Source organism: Suncus etruscus, chromosome 8 (genome assembly GCF_024139225.1).
Source record: "Suncus etruscus isolate mSunEtr1 chromosome 8, mSunEtr1.pri.cur, whole genome shotgun sequence".
NCBI classification, from domain to species: Eukaryota; Metazoa; Chordata; class Mammalia; order Eulipotyphla; family Soricidae; genus Suncus; species Suncus etruscus.
In genome coordinates, this window is record NC_064855.1 from 85,612,293 (window position 1) to 85,636,078 (window position 23,786).

Sequence of the window (23,786 nt, forward strand, 5' to 3'; positions counted from 1 at the left end):
AGAGCGGAGAGATACTGACACTTCAACGTGCAGAGTGTAGTGTTGGAAATTGTGTGCATAAAGTACTATCATTAAGATTAATGTAAATCACAGTATCTCCAAAAAAATCTGCTTTAGTTCTGTTCAGTATAGAAAAAATAAAATATGTAACAGATAAAATATATTTAATAATAATATCATATAAGTAATATTACATCAAATGTCATTTAGATATATATTTTGTAGATAATGATTATATATTTACAATATAAATATAGGCTTATATATTTTTATTTGGATAATTATATTATTTAAAAAATAGATACACCAGACATTTGTCCTTATGAAATTCAAATGTAAATAAATCCTGTAAATATATCAAGTTTTCTCATTTTTGAGTATAATGAGTTTGTGATTTACCCAATTATCAAAATTCTCACAAATTAAATAACATGTAAAGATCATTTTTTTAAATATTATTTAAGACAATTTTCATTTATTCATTTAATGAAATGTGATGCAATGGCTTGTGCTGTATTATTTACACAAGCATTAATAAATTGTGTTTTAGTTGAAACACTTCTAACTTTGGATTTATAAGATATATACATTGTGATTAACTAGGTTTTCTCAGCAGATAGTATTTAGTTCAATCCTAGTGACAATGTATATAAAATAATTAATATCTTTTATTAAAAAGCCAAATATTCTACCTAACTAAATCGTTTTTTTCATGGTTAGCAACTAAGTTTGGAACTGTTTGTTATTCAGAAAGATATAAGTTAAAGTTTCTCAAGTGTCCTCCACCTTCTGTTATATAGAGTTTATCAGATTGCATAAATTAATAGGAAAATGTTCCTTAGAATAGCTTTTAAATGAAGTTAAATAGACTTACTCAGGGCCTGGAGTGATAGCATAGCAGTAATGCATTTGGCTTGCAAGCGGCCAACACAGGAGACCCTGGTTCAAATCCTGACATCCCATATGGTTCCATGAGCCTGCCAGAAGCTACTTCTGAGTGCAGAGCCAGGAGTGACCCCTGAGCAACACCGGGTGTGACCCCTTAAACAAACAAACAAAATATACTTACTCTCTGCTACTGCAATCTATATTCAATAGTCAAATATATCTTTATGTGTGAAAACCAGAGTCATATTTATGCTTAAGCTAATCTACTTTGGAAATATTTCAGACAATACTCGAAATTTGTTGGTCAAGTTTTACAGTGTGTATTCATTTGGGGTGGGGTAACAACATGGATATACATATTAATTTATTTTTAACTTTTGTTTTGTTTTATTTTGTTTTATTTTGTTTTCTTTTTTTTGGGGGGGGAACACCCAATGACACTCAGGGGTTACTCCTGGCTATGTGCGCAGAAATCACTTTGGCCTTGGGGAACCATATGGCACTCCAGGGGATCGAACTATAGTCTGTCCTAGGCTAGCGCAAGCAAGGCAGACTCCTTACTGCTTTTGCCACTGCTCCAGCCCCTTTATTTTTAACTTTTAAATCAAAACATCAGAGGAACCCTATTAGAGAATAGAAGACTGGAATGGAGAGTACAGATGTAGGGTGTTTGCCTTGTAAGTGGCCAATGCTTTTCTGATCCCAGCATCCCATATAATCCCTTGAGCACACCAGAATGATTCTTGAGCATTTCGCTACAGGTAGCACAATTTAGTTTTCTAAAAGCTAAATAAATAAATAAATAAATAAATAAATAAATAAATAAATAAATAAATAAATAACCAGAGGATAAATTTTGTATTTTAATAATAGTTTTTTTGTTGGTAAAAATATTTAGTTTGGGGGCCAGAGATATAGCACAGTGGTAGGGCGTTTTCTTTGCACACAGCAGATCTAGCACTTATGGTGGTTCAAATCCTGGCATCCTATATAGTCCCCAGAGCCTGCCAGGAGCTATTTCTGAGCACAGAGCCAGGAGTAACCCCAGAGTGTTGCTGAATGTAAACCCCACACCCCAACCCAACCCCCGAAAAACAAAGAAAATAAATTTTTAGTTTTATGTAATCCTGTTTATTTTTATTTATCTAACAAGGGCCTAATTATCTTATTATGTCTTGGGAGTATATACAATAATTTTACTGTTTATCATTTTACAAAGCAAAATTAGGAATGTCTTGGTTTATCTCTGGGTTCTAGTGTTCATATTGCAGCATCTTCAAGTATTCTACATTTATTAAACAAGTTTTTATGAAAACCATCTTTATTCTTGTCACCAGCACTGTAGAAGAATTAGAAAAAAATACCATTCATGCGTTCCTTCATGACTCTAAAGAAATAATTTTAGAAATTTGTCCTATGGACAGAGTGATAGTATAGTAGGTAGGGCATCTTCCTTGCACATGGCCAGCCCTGATTTGATCCTCCTCATCCTATTTGGGCCCCTGAGCCTGCCAGGAGTAATTTCTGAGCACTAATCCAAGAGTAACCCCTGAATGCCTCCAAGTCCTTGCCCCAAAACCAAATATAAAACAAAGACAAAAGAAAATTGTCCTCCTTGAGGCTTAAGTAAAAGTATATTGCAGAAAGGATGCTTGACTTGCACAGCGCAGACCTTGTTTGAAACCGGGCACCATTATAGTTCACTGAACTCACCAGGATTGATTACTAGTACACTACTGGGTGTGGCCAAAAAAAAGAGAATAGAAAATAATATATTTTCCTTATCAAACAAAACTTATGTTATTTAATTATCTAACTAATAAAATAGTGTCAATATTTAAAACCCTGTAAATCAGGGGTCTCAAACTCGCGGCGCGCAGGCCGTTTGTGGCCCTCTGTACAACATTTTTGTGGCCCGTGGCTGGCCTTTAAATATCACATTATTCGCGATTATTGGCTTACCAAATAATCGCAATAAAAATTGCAGTAGTAAGAAAAAAATCGCATTAAACATTCACATACCCCGAGCAGTTCCGTTCGGGGTATGCAAATGTTTAATGCTATTACTTGCGATTTTTTTCTTACTAATACGATTTTTTATTGTGAATATTCAGTAAGCGAATAATCGCGAATACTTTGCTCCTAGCACAGACGTCATTTCCGCTGCTCCTGCCTGCTGTCCCTTGCACTATCAGAGGCCTAAGGGAGAGAAGGAAGAGGAGGAAGAGATTTATTACAGAATTAGATTTTGTCGTACCTTCATCATGACTTTGTCAAAGCCTGCAGGGAAGAGAAAGATTGATGATGAGCACAGACAATTTCAGGAGAAGTGAGAGACAAAGTATTTCTTTGTTGAGCACAGGAGCATCCCCACATGTCTTATTTGCTCAGAGAAAGTTGCAGTGCACAAGGAATACAACTTGAAATGCCATGATTAAACTAAATATGCTGAGGAATCTGCAAAATATTTAGGAAATGAGAGAGCAAAGCAGGTTGCCAGTCTTAAAGCATATCTAATGAGGCAACAAGATTTTTTAAAGAAAGCAACCAAATAGAATGTTGCATCAGTCGAAGCTAGTTACATGGTTAGTGAGATTATTGCTAAGGCAGGGAAACAATTCACAGAAGGAGAGTTTGTTTAAAAATGCATGTTATAGGCTGCAAGTATTATCTGTCCGGAAAAGAAAGGTCAGTTTAGCAAAATCAGACTTTCTGCCAACACTGTGGTAGAGCGCATTTCTGACATGTCAAGTGACATTTATCATCAACTGTGAGAAAGCCAAATGTTTTGATGCATACTCAGTTGTTCTTGATGGGGGCACAGATATAACAGACACTACGCAGCTCACAATTTATGTCTGTGGTGTTGACTGCAATTTTGAATTGACAGAGGAGCTGCTCACAATAATTCCAATGCATGGCCAGACCACTGCTAATAAAATATTTTGGCATCTGTGTGATGCCATTGAGAATTCAGGTTTGCCATATAAGAGGTTTGTTAAAATAATAACTGATGGAGCACCATTGATGACAAGGAGAAAAAATGGACTGGTGGCACTTGTTCAAAAAACACTTGAAGGAGAGTGTGTAGAGAAGGCCATCACTCTTCACTGCATTATCCATCAGCAGGCCCTTTGCAGTAAATGCCTGCCATGTGACAATGTGATGTCTGTTGTTGTAAATGCATTAACCAAATCAGAGCCAGGGTCTTAAAGCACAGGAGGTTCAGTGATATTTTAGAGGAAATAGAGTCAGATTATGGAGATTTGCTCTGTTTCACAGAGGTATGTTGGCTCAGCAGGGTTAATGTCCTGAAAAGATTTTTTGAGTCGAGAGAAGAAGTGAAAGCCTTCATGGAGAAGAATGGGAATGCTGTTTCTGATTTGAGTGATCACAAATGGCTCATGGACTTAACTTTTCTTGTTGACATCACACATAAGCTGAATGTACTAAACAAGATGTTACAAGGCTCGGGGCAGCTTATCAGTGCTACCTATGGCAACGTGAGAACATTCTCCACAAAACTTGTGTTATGGAATTCCCAGCTCTCTAGACAAACCTTTGCCATTTCCCAGCATGCAAGGAACTTGTGGATGCAGACATACCATTCAGTGTTGAGAAGTATGGTCACGCTATTTTTAAGCTAGATAGGAATTTGATCACAGATTTGCAGACTTCAAAAAGCACAGAGCTGCTTTCCAAATTTTTGTGGACCCCTTTTTCTTTGATGTGCAAGATGCCCCTCCTGTGCTTTAAATGGAGCTCATTGACCTGCAGTGCAACTCTGATCTCAAAGCCAAGTTCAGGGAGATTAGTGGAAAAGCAGATATGCATAGACAATTTTTGAGAGAATTGTCCTCCAGCTTCTCTGAGCTTTCCCAAATGTTAAAGTGCATCATGTGCCTTTTTGGGAGAACATATTTGTGTGAAAAGTTATTCTTCACATTGAACTTTAATAAGTCAAACTACAGGTCTAGACTTAATGATGATCATCTTCAAGCCATACTAAGGGGCTCAACTGCTTCCTCTCTCAAGCCAAATGTGATTCAGATTTGTGAGAAGAAGCGCTGTCAAGTCTTGGCAGCAAGGAATAGGCAAAAGATGCCATGTTCAGAAGAACTGTTAATGATCTTTACTCAATGTTCTATTCATGTTTAGAAGAAATAATTAAAACTGTTAATAATGGCTTTTGAGGACTTTTTTTTTTGTGAAATCCCTTATGCGGCCCTGCCTTATCCCAACATTGCCTCCTGCAGCCCTCAGGTAAATTGAGTTTGAGACCCCTGCAGTAAATGTAAAAGTGTAAAACCATGATGCATGTTTCTTTTTTTTTTTTCAGCTTACACAGACTAATTAATTATTTTGCTCTTACAATACTTTTAATTAAAGAACAATTTTTATTTAATAATTTTATACAATTTTGGGGCCGGGCGGTGGCGCTGGAGGTAAGGTGCCTGCCTTGCCTGCGCTAGCCTAGGAAGGACTGCGGTTCGATCCCCTGGCGTCCCATATGGTCCCCCAAGAAGCCAGGAGCAACTTCTGAGCGCATAGCCAGGAGTAACCCCTGCGTGTCACAGGGTGTGGCCCAAAAACCAAAAAAAAAAAAAAAGAATAATTTTATACAATTTTATACAATTTTTTATTCAAAAGGACAAAAATAAAGCTTTTGTCTTAGACAACAATATATTATATGTGAGTTGAAGGGATTATTAAATACATAATTTAATTCAATATTAATTTTCACTGAAAATATTTACCTTAAAATGTTATTGAAATAAAATTAAAATATTTTATAGTAGAAGTTGTCATATATATTTTGCTTTACCATAAAATGCTATTTTAATATTCTCAATTATTAATATAAGTACATATATTATAAATTTATTCAACTTAGAATTTTATTATAATACTTGGTAAACTATTTTAATTAATTCAACCTACTTTATGCATTAGATATTACTTTGTGTTTAAATTATATTATGAATAGAGTTGAGCTTAATACATTACATCAAACTATAAAATGCATGTATACTAAAATATCAATGTTAGCTTAACACTATATTTTATTTTTTTAAATCTTTATTTAAGCACCATAATTACATTCATTATTGTAGTTAGGTTTCAGTCATAAACAGAGCACCCCCCTTCACCAGTGCAACATTCCCCCCACCAATGCCCCTGATTTCTCTCCTTGCCCCTATCTGTATTCATGACCAGTATTTTACTCTCTCATTCATTAACATTGTCATGCTAGTTGTTAGTATGTTTATTTCCCTAAAAGCATTCACCACTTTTTTGTTGTGAGCTTTATATTGTGAGTCAGTCCTTCTGACCCTTACTCTATTGTTTCTGGGATTATTTCACTAATGTCTTGACTTTTTGTTTGTTTATTTGTTTATTTTTGGGCCACACACGGTGACACTGAGGGGTTACTCCTGGCTATGCACTCAGAAACCACTCTTGGCTTGGGACCCCAGGGGATTGAATTGAGGTCTGTTCCAAGCTAGCAAGCACAAGGGAGATGCCTTACTCCACAGCTCCAGCCACTCTACTTTTCTTTTAAAAAACCATAGATAAGTGAGACTATTCTGTGTCTATCTTGCTGCATCTGACTTATTTTACTCAGCATAATATATTTCATGTACATCCACATATAGGAAAATTTCATGACGTCATCTATCCTGATGGCTGCATCATTTTCCATTGTGTATATGTACCACAGTTTCTTTAGCCATTCCTCTGTTGAAGGGCATCTTGATTGTTTACAGAGCCTGGCTATTGTAAATAGATCTGCAATGAATAAAGGTGTAAGGAATAAATTTTTGAATTGTATTTTTGTGTTCCTAGGGTATATCCCTAGAAGTGGTATAGCTGGTTCATATGGGAGCAACTTTTATTATATTTGTGAAATTTTCATTACTGAGTGTATTACATTTTTATTTTATATTGGTAACTTTTAAAGTATGTGGTTAGAATTATTTCACAACAAATGCAGGAGATGAATTAAATTACTGAATATATTATACAATTAGTTGTAGAATAATATTATTTTATGTAGAACAAAAATTAGCTGATAAATAATTGCATACTTTATAGAAATTTCAATGTCCACACATCAAAAATAATGTATTCAAATATCAAAATATTTTCACATGTTTTAAAATGCACTATTTAAAAATAATTATGTAAATTTCTATTCAACATAATATAGAATACAACCAATTGCTGATTACATAAATACTTAATTTTTTCACAGATGATGCTTTCATCTTTAAAAACCTATTTTCCTAATTTTATGTATTATAATTTAAACACTGAAAAAAGAAAAATGAAACTATTAGTAAAACTAAATCCCCCAAATGTTTCATTTTTATGCATTCTTAAAAAATATATCATAATAATTAATATTTTAAATGTTGTTAGGAAGCTCTTATGCAGTTCTTCATCAGAAGAACTCCTAAAGGTTAAATCACTGATGTAAAGCTGATTACATAGAAAAACATCAAATTACGTGTCAGAGGAAGAGTGTATAGTAGAAATAGCACATTCCTTCCATGCAGGCAATCTATATTTACTTCTAGAACCACATGTTGTCTGAGACATTCCAAGAGTGATTACTGAGCACTTATCTAGGGATACATTTTAAGTATTTCCAGGTGGGTCAAAAAATGAAAAAAGAGGCCTGAGTGGTAGTGCAAGCTGTAAGGCATCTGCCTTGCATGAGCTAGCCTAGGATTGACCTTGGTTTGATCCCCCTGTGTCCCATAAGGTTCCCCAAGCCAGGAGCGATTTTTGAGCACATTCCCAGTAGTAACCCCTGAGTTTCACTAAGTGTGGCAGAAAAAACAAAAAGAAAAGAAAAAAATCTTTAATTTACTGTAATAAATTTCTACCTATATGTAATACATTTTGTGAAATAGAAAGTATTAATTGAATAATGGGTTTTGTCATATAATTGTATGTAGACAATATAATATTGAATTTAATATGCAATATGCTTGATATGTAGCAGAATATGGTAAATGAATTAAGATACCACTAAGAGCATGATTAAATAACTTAAAAAATTATTTTAGTCTTGGCTGGAGCAGGAGTATAGTGGACCGGGCATTTACCTTGAAATCCACCAATCTGGTTTCAATTCCTGGCATTCCATATGGTCTCTGAGCCTCCAGGAGTGATTTTTGAGTGCACAGTCAGGATTAATCTCCAAGTATCACCAAGCATGGCCCAAGACCAAAACCAAAGCAAAAAACACCAACATTTTATTGATTCTAGATCATATGAAATTGCTAATCCCATAAAATAAAGAAACATATTTAAAGAAGAGTATTACATATATAAAGTAAATAAAAGTTACATGTAAGTGGAACTTACACAGAAATCCTCTATATAAACAATTCTAAAAGTGAAAATATAGTCAACCCAGAGGACTGAGAGCATGCTTCACATGGAAAAAGTTTCTTTTTGATCCAAGGCACTGCACTCTTTATCACTGACAGCAGAGACCCCTGCAGGACCCTCTGTCTCAGAATGGAAAGTGACTCTGAACACCACCAGGAGTTTAGTTTCCATGATGTTATGTAATTTCTATTTTTATTTTTTATAATTTTTAATTCAAATGTATTGCATTTAAGTAAGGACATTCTAGATAGTGCTAATCAATTGTTTCTGCCTCTTTGACTTTGTGCCAGGGTACATCATTATTGTGGAGATGTGACTCTTGAGGCAATAGAAAGTTAGATTTAGTTTTGTAATCCATCTTATCAGTCTGTGTCTCTGCATTGATAAATTTAAACTATTGATTTTTAGTAATATTATCAAGATAAATGAAATTAGTGCAACAATTTGTAGAAATCATGTGTATTTGTGATGAATTTCTTCTATTTTTACAGACACATATTTCAAGCCTGGTTAATAAACTTCTTAAGTGATAGGTTGTTTATTAAGTATTTTATTATTACTTGAATATTTTTTATTTGTTTTTGATTCTTGGACTATATCAAAGATGCTAAGGGTTTGCTCCGGTAAATAAAATGGTAGGCTTTCAAGAAAGTAACCTGGATTAGAATGTCTAAGGCAAACACCATAACCACAGTACTATTGCTCTGTCCCTATTACTTCACACATTTACAATTACCTAGCTGGATAGAATTTTTTGGTACCTGCTTATAATCGACTGCCTATTCTTATCTCCTAGAGAGTCTTCTTGATATATGTATTGTGAGTTTTATGAGAAATCTTTCATATATTAGTTGCTTTTATAGTTTTTATTATTTTAATATTTATATGCCTTTGGTTTATGGCATGTTACTATAATGAATTAGAATATTTATATTTGAATTTATTATTATTTATTTTGACTCAATGATATGGAACATGGGTTTATCCACTTCTCAATGCTAGAAAATTATTATGATTTTTTTGGCTTTGAGAAGTTTGCCAAATTCTCCATTACAGACTTCTATGAAATTTATATAATTCATAAATTCTCATAATTCTATGGTAACATGCTTATTTCTTTTCACTTTTACATAATCTGTTTTCTTCCTTTCTTCTCTTGTTTTTCTTCATTCTTTCTATATTCTTTTTCTTTATTTTTTTCTTTTTTTCTTCTCTTTTTCTTCCTTCCTCCCTTCCTTACTCTTTCTCTTTCCTTCCTTCCTTCCTTCCTTTCTTTCCTTCTTTTTCTCTCTTCTTTCTTTCTCTTCTTTCTTCTCTCTCTCTCCCTCCATCCCTTCTCCCTCCCTCCCTCTATTCCTTCCTTCCTTCCTCCCTCTATTCCTTCCTTCCTTCCTTCCTTCCTTCCTTCCTTCCTTCCTTCCTTCCTTCCTTCCTTCCTTCCTTCCTTCCTTCCTTCCTTCCTTCCTTCCTTCCTTCCTTCCTTCCTTCCTTCCTTCCTTCCTTCCTTCCTTCCTTCCCTTTCATTCTTTCTCTTTTGGGCTATACCTGGTGGCTCTCAGGATTTACTCCTGGCTATGTGCTCAGATATTGTTCCTGGAAGGCTCAGGGGACAATATGGGATGCCGGGAATTAAAACCAGATTCGTCCTGGGTTGGCCGCATGCAAGACAAACACCTTACCACTGTGCTATTATACCAGCCCCACATATTCTATTTTCTTTTGAAGACTTCCTGCATTTTGGCTTTAGGATCAAGGATTTATTTTTCTATTTCTGCTACTTGACCATTGAAGTCTTTTTCATCTTTTCTAACTTCCAAAGTTTTTCAGGTTTGTCATTTCTAACTGTTGCTTTCTCTTTTTCAGTTTCATCCATTATTGAGATTTAAAAAATGCCTGTAAATTGTATCTTTTCTCTCATTAGACATACCTATAATTTATAGTTAGATAGTACACGGTTTAAGTCTTTTGCCTTGACTAATCAATGATCAGTCCCTGGTACTGCATATTGTTTCCCATGCACTACCTCAATTGATCCTTTAGGATAGAAGCAGTAGAAAGCAATAGCTTAGTTGAATGTGGCAACAAAAGAAAACACAAAAGCTTTATCATTATTATTCCACTATTTCTGAAAGGTTATATATATATATACATATACATATATATATTTCTGAGAGGTTATAGAGTTGGGTAGTTCTGATAGAAAGTTTTGGTGTTATATCTTCACCCATTAAGCTCTGTAGTTCTGTACAATATCTACTGAATTCTGAAAGTTATGAATTTTTGTAGTTCTGAATTTCTCAACCTGAAAACTATTTTAGTTCTTTTCTTTTATTTGTTTGTTTGTTTTGGTTTTGGTTTTGATCCACGCCCAGTGACACTTCAGGGGTGACTGCTGCCTCTGGCTCAGAAATTGCTCCTGGTTTGGGGGATCATATGAGATGCCGGGGGATCAAACCTTGGTCTGTCCTACCCATGTGCAAGGCAAACACCCTACCATTGCACCACCGATCCTGAGGTATATTATCTAAGCTTGTTTTTATAATTAATTTAGAGAAATTTGTAATTGCCTATTAAATTCTGAATATAAAATAATCCTCTATCTCTTTGCCTCTTCCTTTATTTCCTATAACAATGTCCACATTTTTATAATGAAGAACTTTATTTTCTGATTAAGTTTATCCCTAAATAATTAAATATTTCAAGTAATTAAAATTTCTTATTTTGACAAGGCAATGAGCCTAACCTTTTGCTATTTTAGACTAGTATTAAAATTAATAATGTTAGCTTTTATATGTTACTATATTTCTTGGATTTCCCTATTTGAACAGAGAAGATAAAAATGGCTAATTTATTTAAGTGTGAGTTTATTATATAGCATTTATAATATTTAGATTTTATTTTTATTTATAATTATGAATACTTTTTACATGCATTTTGACAGGTATTTATTTTAAAATATTTTTATTTTAGAAAAAGTAACATTCATGATTTAAAATCTTTGTGACTTTATTATTCTTTATCCTTTACTAAATTAATTACTTATCCCACTTTTTTGAAAAAAAAATGTGAATATCACAATCTAATGTAACTAGTAACAGTCAAGTTAGAAAATTTTAAAGTACTTAATTGCTTTATTAAACATGATAGTCATGTGTATAGTTACTGTATAAAGATTTATCTATTATAATCTATGATTGGTGCATACATCTATCTATATACAATTTTATTTTTCCACAGTGAGATAACTCAATTAATATTTAATTGAATATTTTGAGATCATTAATAGCATATTTTCCAGATGGAAGTGAATAATAACATGCTTTCATAGAAAGAAAAAAAAACACACACTTTTCTTTGTGTGATTTTGTTCTAAGTTTATTCTTTAATTTTATTTGGGACTAAGAAAACCCCTAAAGTTCTTAACTTTAAACAATGTCCTCTTTAAAGATAGATATCAAGTTTTTCTTTATTTGAATAATGTATATTTATATGATAAACAACATGTTACTTGCTTCACAGAATTTTAATATGGTATAAAAATATTAATTTTGCACTTTATGAGACAATGTTTGTAGCTGAGATATTTTAGATATATTTAAATTATTTTATGATACAGAAGGTTTGGAGAAAAAGTTTTAAGTGAATTAATCATAAATATTCAGACATTTGAATTATTATTTTTGGAATACAACTATAATTTATATTCTCCAATTTTATCCTGAAGTAGATTCAATTTTTAGAAATTTTTATTTGTGTTTGTATACCTTGAGAAACTAGGTGTTTAGTGAATATTTATAGTTTGGGCTAGTCATTCTCACATACACATTACTTGATCTTACTAAAATCAAGACTACATAAGCATAAACTATTTGTATAAAATATTCTAAGTGTTTTATTCCTTATAGCAACTTAACTCAGTGCTGCTTTATACCACATCAAGTTGCAAATGTTTGTTAACTCTCAATTATTTTATTGAAGTAAGCAGATTTTTGACAGCCATCTGTTTAGAGTGCACTTATATCTGTTAATAAACCCATTTAAAAGTGAAATAGTCATTAAAGCAAGGAAGTAAGCACAGCACTTATACAAGCTAGAGCTATATATATTTTGTGACACATCCTGTGCAATGTTAGTTATGGAGACATTAAAAGAGTACACAGTTTCTGCATGAATTAAGCGAATGGTTTTATTTATATTGCATTTATACAAATATTTTAAGCAAACTAATGAAGAATATACCTCACTCTTAAATGTTATATCAATATCAGAAACATATAGGAAGCATTATCAACTTTGTTGGCAAAACAAACTGAATATTTTATATTTGTATTTTTTTTATTTCTTAAACTTATTTTTTTCTCCAGTATTATGGAATGATTTTTTAAAAGTATTCTAGATATTTCGTATCTAGTATTTAGATATTTAGTATCTAGATATCTAATATTCTAGATATCTTTTGTTTCTGGCTACATCTGGTGATGTTCAGAGATTATTTCTAACTCTGCAATCAATAATTAATTGGGGAACCTTATGGGAGGCCAGGGGTTGAATCCATAATATCCCCATGCAAGGCAAACACGGCACTTGCTGTTCTATTGTTCCAGCACCAAATGCCATTTTATTTAAATTATTTTAATTGGCTAGCATGTTTTATAAATTATATTATATATATATATATATAATTTGGACCATTATTAAAATTTTTATTTATAAATAGTTGTGTTATACTTAACAAATAAAATAGCTTTTATAACCATCTTCCTAACACTCGTTTAAACAATCTTTGTTGGGCAGAGTTAGCATAGCCCTTGCACACAGCTGATCTAGGACTGACAGTGGTTTGAATCCCAGCTTCCCATATAGTTCCTGGTACCTGCCAATAGTGACTTCTGATTGCAGAGCCAGGACTAACCCCAGGGCTCTGCAGGGTATGACCCCAAAATCAAAACAAACAACCAAAAACAAAAACAAAATTAAATTAGATTAAGTAGAATCGAGTTTTCTGTGGGAGAGAATTACTTATGTGTATCAAAATTTTTGCTTAGGAATTGCTTTAATCTAATTCAATCCATGTTAGGACCAGATCAAGTCAATGGAGAACTTGGTTTTTGCTTCTTTGAATAGTCGGATTTAGAAAGACTCACTATTTGATTCCTTGATAGAATGACTTGAGAAATGGAAGAAGTAATAAAATATATGTAAATATACATAAAATATATATTTTTATAAGTCTTGTATTACTTTGGAATATAGAAAGGTAAATAACCTTTCATGGATTCTTCCTTAACTTTAATGTCTTAGCATGTAACTAAACTGTATTTAAATAAAACATAAAACTATTATTAGCCATAAGTAATTTGAGACCTGATAGTCACAAATAAGAGGACGTTTCTCCAATATGAATTAAAGATTGATCTATTACCCTGGGATTTATGATATCTGCATTGTTCCAAATCAACAATGTTTATAATCAACCAATACTACATATTAAACTTATTATTTGAGCCATTACTTTAGTTTTACATTTGTTTTTGGTATTTTGGACAAAAATTTAAGTAATATTAACCTATGATAATGACTAAAACTATAGAAGATAAAGATGAATGGAGAAAAATACAACTATGTGAATTTTATTCCTCTAAGTTCTTCATTAAAACATGTTGATTTTTAATTGCTACATGATAAAGAAAGTAATTCTTTCCATTATATATCTAAGTTAATTGGGAACACTGGGTTTCAAATGACTTAAAACTTCTTCCATTATTAAAGATGAGAGTTTATATATGTATCTGGAGAAAGCATTAAAAGATCAAAAGATGGGAATACATTAAGCTGAGAAGCTTCTGCACCTCAAAAGAAATGGTGCCCAGGATATAAGAGCCACCCACCGAGTGGGAGAAACTATTCACCCAACCCATCAGATAAGGGGCTAATATCCAAAATATACAGGGCACTGACAGAACTTTACAAGAAAAAAAAACATCTAATCCCATCAAAAAATGGGAAGAAGAAATGAACTGACACTTTGATAAAAAATAAATACAAATGACTAAAAGGCACATGAAAAAATGCTCCTCATCACTAATCATCAGGGAGATGCAAATCAAAACAACGATAAGATACCATCACACACCACAGAGATTGGCACACATCACAAAAAATTAGAACTATCGGTGCTGGCAGGGATGCGGAGAGAAAGGAACTCTTATCCACTGCTGGTGGGAATGCTGTCTAGTCCAACCTCTATGGAAAGTGATATGGAGATTCCTCCAAAATCTGGAAATTGAGCTCCTATTCGACCCAGCTATTCCACTCCTAGGGAAATACTCTAAGAACACAAGAATACAATACAAAAACCCCTTCCTCACACCTATATTTATTGCAGCACTATTCGCAATAGCCAGGCTCTGGAAACAACCAAGATGCCCTTCAACAGACCAATGTCTAAAGAAACTGTAGTACATATACACAATGGAATATTATGCAGCCATCAGCAGAGATGAAGTCATGAAATTTTCCTATACATGGATGTACATGGAATCTATCATGCTGAGTGATATAAGTCAGAGGGAGAGAGAGAGATGCAAAATAGTCTAACTCATCTAGGGTTTTTAAGAAAAGTAAAAGTCATTTTTGCAACAATCCTCAGAGACACTGAGAGGAGGGCTGAAACTTCCAGCTCACTTCATGAAGCTCATCACAAAGAGTGATGAGTGCAGTTATAGAAATAACTACACAGAGAACTACTATAATCATGTGAATGAATGAGGGAACTGGAAAGCCTGTCAGGAGTACAGGTGGGGGTGTGGTGGGATGGAGAGATATTTAGGACATGGTGTTGGGAATGTTGCACTGGTGAAGGGGGTGTTCTTTACATGACTGAAACCTAATAACAATCATATTTGTAATCAAGATGTTTAAATAAAGAAAATAAGTTTTCACTAAATAAAATGACAATTTGAGGTGTGTAGATAAGATTCTTGGATGTTGTCTTGGAAAGAGTTTTTAACTTTAAAATTAAAAAAATTAGTCTCTTAAGATTTTAATAATGCTGCATTACAAATAAAATATTAGAATAATTTAGAGCAATGAAAATTTATTTTGTGTTTTATATTAATCCAAATATTATACTCTAATCACATGTTTAGCACTATAGTACAGATGTAGTACAATGTATTAATAATCACTTTAGGCATATGTAATAAATGGTAGTTTATGAATATGTTGCTAAACATTATTAAAGACAAAAGAAAGCTGATAACTTGATGATGAATCAATATAGAAACTTTAAAATAAATAAAGACAAATTAGAATTAGGAATGAATGTCTAATTTTGATTACATTGAAATATAGTCAGAGGTGGAATTATATTATAGTGGGTGGAGTTTTGCCTTGAAAGCAGTTAACTCACCTTTCTTCCCTGGTACACATATTATTATGAGATTACCTCATGTGATCTAATAGATCATATCAAGGACTAAGTCCTGAACTCAGCCATACGTGCACCATAAACAAATAAACAGATACTGTCAAAAGAGTAACAATGCAATGCAACTATTTCTTGAAAATATTTGGAAATCATTTACATTTCATATATAATTTTCAAAATATGCATAAAGAACTAATCAAGTTAAAGAAATAAGCCAAATTGATTAAGAAATATACAAAAAGCTTGAACAAATATTTATCTAAAAAACAATATGTTAGGGCAGAACCAGTATCACAGCTGGTTTACAGTGTACTCAGCTGACCTAAGTTTGTTTACTAGCATCCCATATGGTCTTCCAAGCCTTCCAGGAGCAATTTCTGAGGGAAGAGCCAGTAGTACCTGCTGAGAGCTGTTGGGTGTTGCCTCCAAACAAAAATAACATAAATTAAAAATAAAAAACAATATGCAAGTGATCAATAATAGCATTAAAGTGTTAAATATAGTAAATTATGGTAAGATATAAATAAATTCCTGATGAAATGTTAGCTTAGGTCCACTGGCAAGGCTATAAGAAAAATTAAAATATTGGTAAAGTTGTGAAAATCTGGAGCGCTCACACATTATTACCCTTATGTATAAAATTGGTAAGTTTAGTTTGAGAAATATAAAACTACCACATGATTAAGTAGTGAGCCCAGTACTAGCATTTCAACTTACTAGCATATCAAAATATAAATTTAACACAAATTTGACATCACTATGTATGATGTCTGCATTTAGTAGTATTAATATCTACAATCACTAATTATGGCTCTAAAAATCTGAATTAGAGTGTAAATAGATCAATCTACATGCTAAAAATATTAAATGTTAGGGAAATAATTTAAACATGATCAATAAATAGAAATATATTTTGTATTATGATAAACAACAAAGAATTGATTTCCCAGAACTAAATTTTAGATTTACTACTAGCAACAAAATGTGACAACAAATTTAAGTCTAGAAACGGAAATGATTATAAATGGATATGAAAAACAAATATACTGGAAAATAACCAAAATAGTTTGTGAAAGAGGAATATAATTGGTAGAATTACATCCCCTATTTTCATGAAATTTAAGACAATGTGCAACTTTTAGAAAGGTAAACATATCAATCAATGTATTTCAGAAATATACGCAGAAAACAAACCATTTTTTATGACTGCATAATACTGTGGAGAAAAATAAATATATTTGTAGGCTAGAGTGATAGAGAGTACAGTGAGTTGGGCACTCACATCCACAAAGTCAAACTGGATTTAATTCCAGGCCTCCCTTATGCAACCCATGCCCCTCCAGGAATGATCCATTTGCACAGAATACCACTGAATATGACCCGAATTTATTTATATATATGTATATACATATACTTACAAATATATATTTATATACAAATATATATTTATATACATATATATTTCAGCAAATTAACTAAAAATTGGACACTCACATGATAAAATAAGGAAATAAAGAGTAAAGAAAGATTAACACATGAAACAGAAAATAGCTGACTTTATTTTTTCACATAGTGAAAAATAAGGCAAGGACTGGTGATACAATTTAAAATGATGGGACACATATTTAATACATACATGGAAATGTGAGTTCATCTCTAGCATTTCCCCCAACCTAGTACCGTTTGTAGCTATGGTGGCCTCCAGCCTTTTACAACAGCATCTCAGTAATGAAACCGAGAAGTAAATTGTTAGGTAAATAAATTTTGGGAGACCATGGCTCAGAGTGGTTGCTAAGCTGCCCCCTCTCTAGAACTTTCTCACTTACATGACTACTACAAAATAAGAAAGCAGCTAACTGAGTGGAATAAAATAATTATACTCAACACATTAGATAAATATTAGATACCTAGAATATACAAAGTACTCACCAAGGCTAATTCCAGAAAACATAAAAATTTCCTCAAAAATGGGGAGAGGAAATGAGAGACACTTCTCTAAGGAAGACCAACAGAAGGCCAATAGAGAAATGTAAAAATGTTCATCAACACATATTAGGGAAATCCAAATAAAAACAATGATATATTATCTTATACCAGTAAGGATGACACATATCAATATTATTAAGAACAAATCTGTTGATGGGTTTGTGGTGAGAAAGGAACTCTAATCCACTTTTGTTGGGAATGCTGCCTGGTCCAACCCCTTAGTATATAGCAGGGATCTCAAACTCAATTTACCTGGGGGCCGCAGGAGGCAATGTAGGAATGAGGCAGGGCCGCATAGGGAATTTTGCTTACTGAATATTCGCAATAAAAAATCTCATTAGTAAGGAAAAAATATCGCATTAAACATTTGCATACCCCAAACAGAACTGCTCAGGGTATGCAAATGTTTAATGCGATTCTTTCTTACTAGTGCGATTTTTATTGCCATTATTCAGTAAGCATATAATCGCGAATACTGCGATATTTAAAGGCCGGTCGCGGGCCACAATATGTTGTATAGAGGGCCGTAAACCCCGCGACTTTGAGACCCCTGGTATATAGTATGAGGGTTCTCATTAAACTAAGAATATATCTGGCATATGACCCAGCAAACCCACATTTGGGTAACTACCCCCGGACAGAAAAACATTCATCTTAAAGGATGAATGCACAGCACTATTCATGAAATACTCAGTACAATAGTTAAGACTTGGTATCAATCTAGATGTCTAAGAATAGAGTAGTGTATCAATAAGACATGGTATGTATATACAGAGGAATACTACATTGTAAGGAATTATGCAGTCATGCAATTTGCTTCAATATAGATAGAACTGGAAGATATTATATTAAATGAAGTAATATAGAAGAATGAATGCAGAAACATTTCACTTACGTGTGGTATTTAGAATAACTGCATGAAGTAATGCAATAGTCTATATGGGAGTTGTTTCAAACACCCTTGGTCCAGAGTATAGTAAGGAGAAGGAAAGAAATTGATTAGGTAGGCTGGAGAGGTAGCATGGAGTAGGGCATTTGACTTGCATGCAGAAGGACAGTGCTTCGAATCCCAGCATTCCATATGGTCCCCCAAGCCTGACAGGAGCGATTTCTGAGCAATAAGCCAGGTGTGATACCCCCAAAAAATAAGAAAAAGAAATTGATTAGAGGCGGAGAAACACAAATATGAATTGTGGGGTCAACAGCCAAGGGATCTTAGGTGCATTGAAGGAGTTAAAAATATAGGGCAGAACTAAACATCCATGCTGAAGTTAACTACAATGAGATCATGAGACCCAAAATTTAACAATCAAACCTTAATGGGCATGTTATGCTTGCTGGCTGAGGGGTAGGTGTGGTAGCATGGCATGCACTCTTTGTTGGAGGGAGATTGATATGGTGGTGGGACTGGCCCTGATAAATTTTATGTCTGAAACCTAACTCTGAAGAACCTTATAAATCATAATGGCTTCAATAAAATATTTAAAAATTATGAAAGCAAAGCACATTATTTGTAATGTTAAAAATATCTTAGGGAAAAAATATAATGTTGCTTTACAAAAAATACTTTAAATATTTTGTGGTGTTTGACCCTGAGCAAAAGAATACCTTGAAAATAGAAGATAACAAATTTAACCTTTTTTTCCCACCCTATGTATCTGTCAGTGTTATAGCCTGATATTTCTACTGCCCTAAAACTCCAAGCTCTGCACCAGGGTGTGTTAACTCCAGACACAGTCAGGTGCTAAGGTTGCAACTAATGTGTCAGATAAACACAAATAAATGTGGACTTGCTGAAGCCATGAGCTGAGATAGCTACAGATTACACTGAAACCAGGGATGTGTTCGGTGAGCATATGTGTAAACATGGCAGTGAATTATGTGAACTCCATAACCAATCACGTAAAATCACTACGCCCTGCAACACAAAATAATAAATTATAAACAAAAATAATAAATTATAAACAAAAATAATGAAGAAAAGAAAAAATGACTAAATAAACTTGCAGAAATTTCAGAATAATTTAATAGAAACAGTGGAATACATTTTCATGGATTTGGTTATATAGGAGTATTTGACATTATAACAAAACAAGTTCCTGAAAGAAAAATATTATAAATTATATTTTGTTAGAATTTATTTTTTTAGGCAGTCATACCTTCTATATTCAGAACTTTTTTTTCTGTTTCTGTGCTAAGGGATCAACTCAATCTTGATGTTGCTCAGGGGTCCATATATTGTGTCATTGATTGAAGTCGGTGTAGGCAAGTTAAGCAACTTAACTCCATACAATAGCTCTTTTTTTAATTTTATTTACATAAAGGGAATATAAAAATCTTGCTTTTATCGTTTTATGATTATTAGAAGCCTTTAAAAGAAATATTTGAAATTTATGTATTCACTAATTATAAAATTGTCTACTTATCTTTCATTAAAAACAACTATTTGGGGCCAGAGCGGTGGCACAGGTGGTAGGGCGTTTGCCTTACAAGTACTAACTTAGGACGGCGGACCATGGTTTGATCCCCTAGCGTCCCATATGGTCCCCCAAGCCAGGGGCAATTTCTGAGCGCATAGCCAGGAGTAATCCCTGAGCATCACTGGGTGTGGCCCCAAAACCAAAGTAAATAAAGAAATAAATGAAAAACTCAACTATTTGTGGCCTGAGAAATAGCACAGCAGTAGGGCATTTGCCTTGCATGTTGCTGACCCAGAACGGACCTTGGTTCGATTCCCTGGTGTCCCATCTGGCATCCCAAGCAAGGAGTGATATCTTAGCTCATAGCCAGGAGTAACCTTGAGTGTCAACGAGTGTGCCCCCCCCCCAAACAAACCAACAACCCTCAACCATTTTACTGCAAGAATTCTGGCTTCAATTAGCCTATTCACCAATCACGGACTAATATTTAAAAAAAATCACTTCATATAAAGCTTTAAAATTATCATATAGGCTTTCTCTTCACGTATCTCACTTAAACAAGTATCTCATTTTTTTAAAAAAAATTTTTGGCTTTTTATATCTATTCTGGAGAAGCTTGTGTATTTGTTCTTGAATGTGTACTTCTCCTTCTGTCTCCACTCACTCACATCTTTCTAAATCATTTTCAATAAAACTATCTTGCATTCATGTAAACATTATCATTCATAAACTATAGTTTATGTTAGAGTTCTCTGCATAATATTAAGTTTTGTGATTCTTAATAAAAATAATATTGTTGGGGCCGGGTAGGTGGCGCTGGAGGTAAGGTGTCTGCCTTGCAAGCGCTAGCCAAGGAAGGACCGCGGTTCGATCCCCCGGCGTCCCATATGGTCCCCCCAAGCCAGGGGCGACTTCTGAGCACATAGCCAGGAGTAACCCTTGAGCGTCAAACGGGTGTGGCCCAAAAACCAAAAAAAAAAAAATAATAATATTGTTAAAAATCAAAGAATTAATGGTTCCTTCCCAACTCATGAAATCCATGCATGTAAAACACTCTCAAAAGTGAATTTTGCAAGGAACCATAGGCAATTATTGTGGGAAAATTGATTTTTTAAAAAATTATGAAAAATTCTGTTTACAGTGGATTACTTCTAGTGATGTCTTTAATAAATTGAATGAATTATACTTTTTGGGGGGCTTTCTGTATTACATATTATAAAAGAAAATAGTTTTAAAAGATAAAAGCAAACATCACACTATAGATTGTTTTTCTTAAAAACTGAAGTATTCATTTATTTTCAACTTTTCCAATGCTTGTTTTTAACACCCTGGAATTGGCCCAACAGTGCATGATGCTGATTACTTTTCTAGTTATTGTGCATGGCCCTATTCTGAGATAAAAAGTAGATTTCTCATTAATTTTAGAAAAAGGAGCTGGTAGGTGACTTTTGTAAGTAGATATTCAGTGCAGTTTGCGAGGTGAAGCCAGATTGCAGTAGTTTGAAATGTTGGTGATGAAAAGAAATTTTACTGTATACAACACATATAAAAGTCTAACTTTAAAAAGGAGAAAATGAAGAAATTTAATCCAGTAAAATATGAGGGATTAAAAAAAGAAAGAACATAAATAATGAACTTTTTTCCCATTGAAATATCTAATGTGATAAATTTTTGTTATTGGAGTTTGCAGCCATAGAAATCAAATTACTTTTCATATATGAAAAGAATATGGGAATAAGAAAGCAATTATATAGGGTATAAAGAAGAGAGTGTTCTTAGTAATTGTTATATACATGCCATACGAGATGAGGAAGAGAGGAAGTTTTAGAAACAGAGAACTTTTGAAACAATTATTAAGAAGTGAGGATTAAGTAAGAAAATTGCTGAAATGATTACACAGCTGCTTGAAAAATGCCCAAATTATGTTTCTAATTACATAGATTTTTTTAAGCATAAAGAAATACTTACATGGAGATAATATTTTTAAAAAAGTAAATGAGATTTTATGTGATGGGGTTGCTCATTAGAACCTTCTCATTTTTGTCTGTCAGCAAGTTGATCAAAATATGTTCAAGAGGCCCAGGGACACTAATATTGATTCTCAGCTAGTTGGTGAAGGCTTGAGGATTCAGTGCTTAGGAAAACATAGATCACAACCCCTACATTGCTCAGGGTCTATATATCCTAATTTGGTAGTGCTCAGAGAATACAGGGATGGACTTGTTCAAGTGATCACGTGGTATTGGCTATCTAAAAGAAATTGACCGCATACAAAGCACAAAACTTAATCCAGTACTATATTTCTAGATCTGAGCATCCTTGAATGTGGCCTCCAGAACCCATTTCCTTGCCCCCTCCCCCCGCTTCTATTTACTATAACTTGGATGGAACTAATCATACTGTGTGTGATGATTCAGAGTTAGACAGACAATACATGTCTCATATTTGTAATACAAGAAAGTAAACAATGAGTAATAATAACAGGCATTGAGATGCTGTGCATGGAACTATCTTTTTGCAATGGTGACTATGATGGAGGATTAGAGGGATCTAGACTCAGGGGCACAGGATTAGTATACTGGTAAAATAAATATATTAACATTATACTCCTAAAATATCAATATCAACCCTAATGTAAATCACAGTTTCAGAGTACCTGAAAAAAGACAAAGGAAATGAAAAATTAATTTTTACAATATACTAGCTTTAAATTCAAATATCTGCATTCATAGTTTGTTCTTGTGAGTATGGTTCAACAATGTTTGAGAATGTACTAACATTTTTTTTTTTTTTGGTTTTTGGGTCACACCCGGCGTTGCTCAGGGGTTACTCCTGGCTGTCTGCTCAGAAATAGCTCCTGGCAGGCACGGGGGACCATATGGGACACCGGGATTCGAACCAACCACCTTTGGTCCTGGATCCGCTGCTTGCAAGGCAAACGCCGCTGTGCTATCTCTCCGGGCCCCTAACTTTTTTTCTTAATACATTTTTACTCTTAAATCGATGGCATTTATTTCTGCCTTTGCATGAATGTAATGTTTAGATCAAGTTATAAATGATATAGATAGATAGATAGATAGATAGATAGATAGATAGATAGATAGATAGATAGATAGATAGATAGATAGATAGATTTATTTTTATTTTTTGGTTTTTAGAACACACTCATCAGTGCTCAGGAGTTACACCTGGCTCTGTGCTCAGAAATAGATTGTTCCTATCTGGCTCCAAGGATCATACAGGATGCCAGGAATCAAACTGAGGTCCATCCTGTGTTTGCTGCGTGCAAGACAAACACCCATTTACTGTGCTATCGCTCTGGCCCCAAAATGATTTTATTCTCTCTCTCTCTCTCTCTCTCTCTCTCTCTCTCTCTCTCTCTCTCTCTCTCTCTCTCTCTCTCTCTCTCTCTCTCTCTCTCTCTCGTATATTTAGCAGTTCAGGGCTTATTCCAGGCTCTGTGCTCAAGGATCACTCCTGGAGAGACCAGGGTGACATTTATGTGGTACTGAGGAAAAAAACCAGAGAAGTTGCATGCAAGCAAGTACCCTACCTGTGGTACTCTTTCTTTTGCACTCCTATTTCCTTTCTGAACTAAATTTTAGTTAATAATTCTATATTCATATTATTTTATAATTTCAGATACTTTTACTTTTCAA